Consider the following 6,000-nt stretch of genomic DNA (forward strand, 5'->3'; position numbering starts at 1 on the left):
ATCTCAACAGTCAGAAATTTCGTGGTCTATGAATGGTTGGTAAGGCTTCCCTACACAACATTTTGGGCCTTCTTGATTTCTAAAAAGACAATATCTCATGACTTGGGCTAAATAAGGAAACAATTTTAGGTTTCACTCTAACAATTAAATGGCTGTCAGAGTAGCATTACTTCATTGCACCACTTAAGTGACTTCTCTGGGACTTATTGTTACTTAAGTACTCAAGAACTATTTTATTTTTTAATGAAACTTTGTAGAATGGCTGACTGATTGATTGATTTAGTGTTTTATGGCACAAAGCAACTGGGCTATCTGTGCCAAACGTCCTGAAGTTGGCCTTTCCAGTCCTGGTTCCAGATTATGTGTCATAACAGCCATTATTAAAATGTAAAATAACAGATGTTTTAAAAGACACATAGGAAAACCGTAATATAGAGTAGCCACATGTCCAGTAAAAAGGTAAAAGTAAAGTAAATGTAGTAAAATTTGTTAAAGTAAATGAAAGTAAAAACAAAACAGCAATTAAAACATAAAATGGCATAAAACCAATGTTGACATCCAGTCTACAAAGTTGTAAAGGACTTTCTGTAGCAGAATGGTAATGAACATAACCCGCCAGGAAGACTAACAGGTAAGTATAAGAACCACCGTCAGTCACCTGAAGTTGGTCTTTCCAGTCCTGGTTCCGGGTTTTGTGTCATTATGACCAGTACTAAAAGGTAAAGCAAAATTGTTTAATGACATGCAAGAAAAATGTAATAACAACTCACTAGGACGACTAACAGGTAGTTGAAACGTATAGTTCAAACAGCAGCATTAGTCACCTGAAGTTGGCCTTTCCAGTCCTGGTGTCGAGTTATTTAATGTTCTGGCCATATTACAATGTCAAAATGAAACTGTAAAAAGGGAACCACAATTAAAAAAGGTGTAATGAATAAATATTCAACACTTAAATGAGATTAAAAAGATTAATAGCCATTAAAAAATTAAAAACTTTATCAAGATGGACAGTGTCACCATCACCAATAACACTGTCCAATGTTACAGATAAACCCTAGAAAAAAACATGTTTAAAATAGTGCCATCATTGAGAATTGTAACGATGGCAAAAAAGTACAATATGGCTTATAGTGATCTGAGTGTTACACAAACTACACACTGGTGCATCAGTTCCAGATAAAAGAAAACGATGAGTTAAATAACTGTCATCAATGCGAAGTCTAGTTAGAACAACTTCCTCCTTCTAAACCTTACGGAAGCCAGATGGCCAAAACCCAATATAGGGTTTTATTTGAAAAAGCTTGTTGTCGCGTTGCTCACTCCAAGTGGACTGCCAGCTGGCATAGAGCCGAGCCTTGATTACAAGACCATAGTCCATGTACGGAATAGGCACAGTGGTGATAGTGCCGGAGCAGATAGATTTAGCTGCCGTGTCTGCAAGCTCGTTCCCGCAAATGCCAACATGGCCTGGTATCCAGAAAAACTGGATAGAAGTAGCAGTTAATGAGAAATGGGCTGATCGGTTTTGAATATCAGCGAGAACAGGGTGTGAGCCAACGTGTAGCGATTCCAGGGCCAGTATAGAACTAAGCTTTGAACTGGATAGGATGCGAAAAGCCCCAGTTCAGAATCAAAGTCCTTGGTGATGAATGGAGTCCAGCATCTTTAAGGCCAAGGGTCTGGCAGAGCCATAAACCATTGATCCATAGTCGAGTTTTGATCGAATAAGAGCACGATATACCTTTAACATAGAACATCGATCTGCTCCCCAACTGGTAGTAGAGAGGACACAGAGGATGCTCAATGCTCTTGTGCATTTGACCAAGCTGTTTAAGTGTGGTATAAAGGTCAGCTTACGGTCAAAGATAAGCCCCAAGAACTTGGTCTCAGGGACCACTGGCAGCGAAACTTCATCGATATAAGGTTCAGGATTAGGATGAATACCCCGTTGGCGGCATAAGTGCATGCAAACGGTTTTAGAAGAGAGAGAAATTAAAGCCGTTCGCCATAGTCCACTTCAGTACATGATTGAGGACAGTTTGTAGTTGCCGCTCAATATATCTTATGTTCGGCGACTGACATGAAATGTGAAAGTCTTGACATACAGCCCATTTGCAATAGTGAGAGGGAGTTGTTCAGTGATGGCATTTATCTTTATACTGAAAAGTGTGACACTCAAAACATAGCCCTGATGGACTCCAAGTTCCTGCAAAAAAGAACAGGATCAAGTTTTACGAGAGCAGTGAAGGTGGACCAGTCTGCCTGATCCAGCTTCACCGAAGCCAAGCGGGAAAGGTGGCGTCGACCATGGCCAGTCTCTCTCAAAGTATAGGAAAATAATCACTGCCCAGTGGATTATTGTCAACCCTCCATGAAAATGGGAGAATAATGAAGGGGAGCAAACTGAAAGATCAATAGCTGTAAAGGACTGACTCGGTTCATGAAAATACGTGGAAGAACCAGTGTTGAAAAGAGAAAGATTGTGATCAGAGAGCATATGCTCTACAGAGCGATCCCTCCCATCAAAAACAGCATTTCCCCAGAGGGGATGATGTCCATTAAAGTCCCCCAGGTGTAGAAAGGGAGAGGGCAACTGTTCAACGAGAGCATCAAGGTCTGATTGATCATATGTCTCACCAGGGACAGGTAGAGAGAACAAATAGTGATGGTATGACCCAAGGAAACACGGATGGCTACAGCCTCCAAGGGTGTGTTGAGTGACAAAGACAAGGTGTTTGTTGTAGTTGTGGAATGAAGTGCAGCAGTATATGTCCTAGATGGAGTGGCGGGCAGCAATTTCTGAGCCTCAGGATAACTAATGTTATGAGTTGTTTTCAAATGCTGCACTTCTTTTAATTCCAACCATTTTGGGCAAGAACAAAAGTAGGAAGGGTAAGAATCATTGCAGTTGACGCAATGTGGGTCCATGTCACAGTCATAGGCATCGTGGTCCTTGCCACCACAACGAGCACATGTTAGGAAACCACGACATGATGTCTTTGAGTGGCCGAACCACTGACTTTGGAAACATCAAAGAGGGTTTGGGATGTATGGCCGTACCCTGCAAATTAGATAAGCTGCCTTGATGGTGGCAGGTGCACGTGATGATGTAAATGTCAAAACAAGGGTATTTGTTGGTAGTGTAACTCCATCTTTGCGAGTGGAGATGCGTCTCACTGCAGAAACTCCTTGAGTGGAGAGACAAGCGAGAATCTCTAACTTGGGGACGTTCTTCAAATCCTTCTCAACAGTAACTCCTCATGATGAATTCAAAGTAGCATGAGGGGTAACATCAATAGGTATATCCTCTCTTGCCGTGGAATTCAAGAGGAGTTCATTGTGGTGGGTTGTGGAAGTTTCAACTAATACGTCTCCAGATCGAAGCTTCTTTACTGACTTTGGAGAGCCAGCAAGACCCTCTAGTCCCTTCCAAATAAAAAAGGGGAGCATTTGCCCTAAAGGTTTTTCTGAAAGAGAATGTAATATAAGAAAATGGGGTACAGGTGTTACAGATGTTGAGGATTGCTGCTCAGAGCCTTCAAGACGTGGTCGATTACTTATTGACTGTTTTTTCATTATTTTATTTAAATTTCTTCTTCGAGGATCCATAGGAAAAAAGAAAAATTTCGGTACCCACTAATCCCACCCACCATGGAGCCCTATAAGGGGACGCACTACAATGTCATGCAAGGACACTGCAGCAATGCCAGGGTTTCGTGAGCACTATATCCAAACACCAGCATCAGGCACAATGTCCACAACACCCATTGAGAACTTCCAACACTGGGACTTGGTTGACTCTAGCCCAAGTGGACCAGCCGATTGACCCAAGGGGGGCCACCCAAAGGCGCCCGTCTACAGGAATTCAAGGCTAAAGTGGTGTGTTAGGGTTGGACTCCTCAACCACCAGGATCTTCTCCTCCCCTTCACGGATCGCCATGCACGACAAACATGTGGGTGGATGTTTAGATCCCAGAGAAGGTAACCAGATAAAACAGAACCTTCCCTGGGATGTCCCCTCACCACATACAGGAATCCACACCAAGGGGTTGTGGAATGCACAGCAACAATCTATCAAAGAATATTTTATTTCTCACTTTTACACAATTAAAATCAAGAAGAAATTATGTACTTTTACATAATATTTCTTTTATAAGACTATCATTACATTTTTACAAACATTGGATAAAATTATACTGGTTGCCATGGTGATAGTTTTTATTTACATCAATCAGATCATGCGTACTCTTTCAATTAAACAATACAAGCAGTGCTGCTGAGCAGGAAAAAAATATATACATCTACTATTGAGTGTAATAACTTTGTCCCTGTGTTGCCTTCATGCGACACAAAAAAATCATACATGGCCTTATTTGAAAGACATACTTTCACAGAAAACAGTAGTGGGAAATTTACTGAAGTTGCAGCATACAAGTATTTGCTTAGTTCAGTAGGGCTCTTGTTCACAATGAGACCAGCTAATCTGGCTAGAGGGAGTGTTAAAAATTAGATACTGCTGAAGCTAAATGATAAGTGGGGATTTAAGTTAAACAAACTATTTTTAATAATGCATTCAGTCCTTATTTTTTGCTAATACTTTTCACTGTATTGTTACTTGAGTACTGTATATATTCAGTACTAACTTTTTACTTGAGTAAATATTTTCTGAAATAATAGTACTTTTCCTGTTGTAAATGTTATCATTGCTTTACCCACTTCCTAGATGGTGTCTTGCATTTCCAGTCAAAGAGGCACTTGGTTCAGGGTTCTTTGTCTTTGAACCTTAGATCTCCTTTCTCAGGACCACTCCTGCCATGTCATCCTACTCACTTGCCATGTTCCATGGGTGAGGACTTCAGTAACAAATCAAATTATCTCAACCCAAACAGGTTCTCCCCACAGAATAGATTCTGATTTGCAAGTTTTCTTCTGTTGGATGGACTCTCACTTTGATACACTAATGATTGGTTGATTGGCCACTTGTTGGAACATACAACCACTGACAATTTGGTCTCTAGTACCTCATCCTTCAGCTTTTGCAGTAGATGCTTTCTATCATGATGGAATGAGATTACAACTCTAGGCCTTCCCTTCAATTTGTATGTTACCCATGGCCTTAGCTATGATTTATTCCAATCCATAGTTGGGTACTTTTAATAGCACCAGCTTTGCAGCTAAACCCTAGTTTCTGTTTATGCAGTACTTTCATGAGTATCCCCCTCTTCTACTTCCTCTTTGATCATCTCTCTGAAGGCAACCATCATCTGACATTGCACACCAAACTATCCATAAGCTCAAGCTTCAAGCATGTAGATTATGTACTCCTTTGCACATTAACAGTGTTCAATTTCTAGGATTACCATATACCTGGGGCAGCCTTTGCTTAGTCCTGCAATGGACATGTGTCAATGGAAATGGCACACATGTCACCATTGGTGTATTAAGAGAAGGTTGAATCTGCTTTAATCAGAAGTGCCAATCATAACTCATTTTTAGTCTGGCCCAGTGTCAATAATTTTACATCTTCCAATGTTTCACTGCATAAGACAGCCTTATTTAACACTTTTCAATTATAGAGACAAAATATTCTTTGAGTCCCTAGTACTCTCTGGACTACCTGTGTTGTTTTGAGTTCCTTCTCCCAAATGGCCATTGCAGTTACCTAACTGGTAAGTAAAGGTGGCATTACATTACATTTATCAACATCCATTTGAGTCCTTGGCCTCACATGCCATGTATTACTTGTCCCTAAAGTTTATTTTTTGTTGCTGCTGACCTATAGACATTGCTTGTTGGAGTAGTTTGTGCTGATTATGTACAGGATGCTTTATCTTTCTTCCCATGTTCTCCAACCAATTCTTCTTACCCAGTACAATGTCACCAGTTTATCTAATATTTCTTACTTCATGACCAATCAGATCTTGATAATATGTTATATTCAGTGAGGATCTTCAAGATTTTGTTGCCTACATTTATTCCTTTAGAGATGCTAGACAACAA

General features: G+C 40.4%; 1 protein-coding gene across 1 annotated transcript in view; it reads right to left on the reverse strand.

Moving 5' to 3' along the window:
- Positions 1-896, reverse strand: part of LOC143252288 (uncharacterized) — a 31,345-nt gene extending 30,449 nt beyond the window's left edge. The window contains exon 1 of the mRNA XM_076504189.1: positions 771-896. The gene's annotated coding sequence lies outside the window, so the exon portion shown is untranslated. The remainder of the gene's footprint in view (positions 1-770) is intronic.
- Between the last annotated feature and the right edge of the window lie 5,104 nt (positions 897-6,000).

Source organism: Tachypleus tridentatus, chromosome 6, assembly GCF_004210375.1.
Source record: "Tachypleus tridentatus isolate NWPU-2018 chromosome 6, ASM421037v1, whole genome shotgun sequence".
In the NCBI taxonomy this organism is placed as follows: Eukaryota; Metazoa; Arthropoda; class Merostomata; order Xiphosura; family Limulidae; genus Tachypleus; species Tachypleus tridentatus.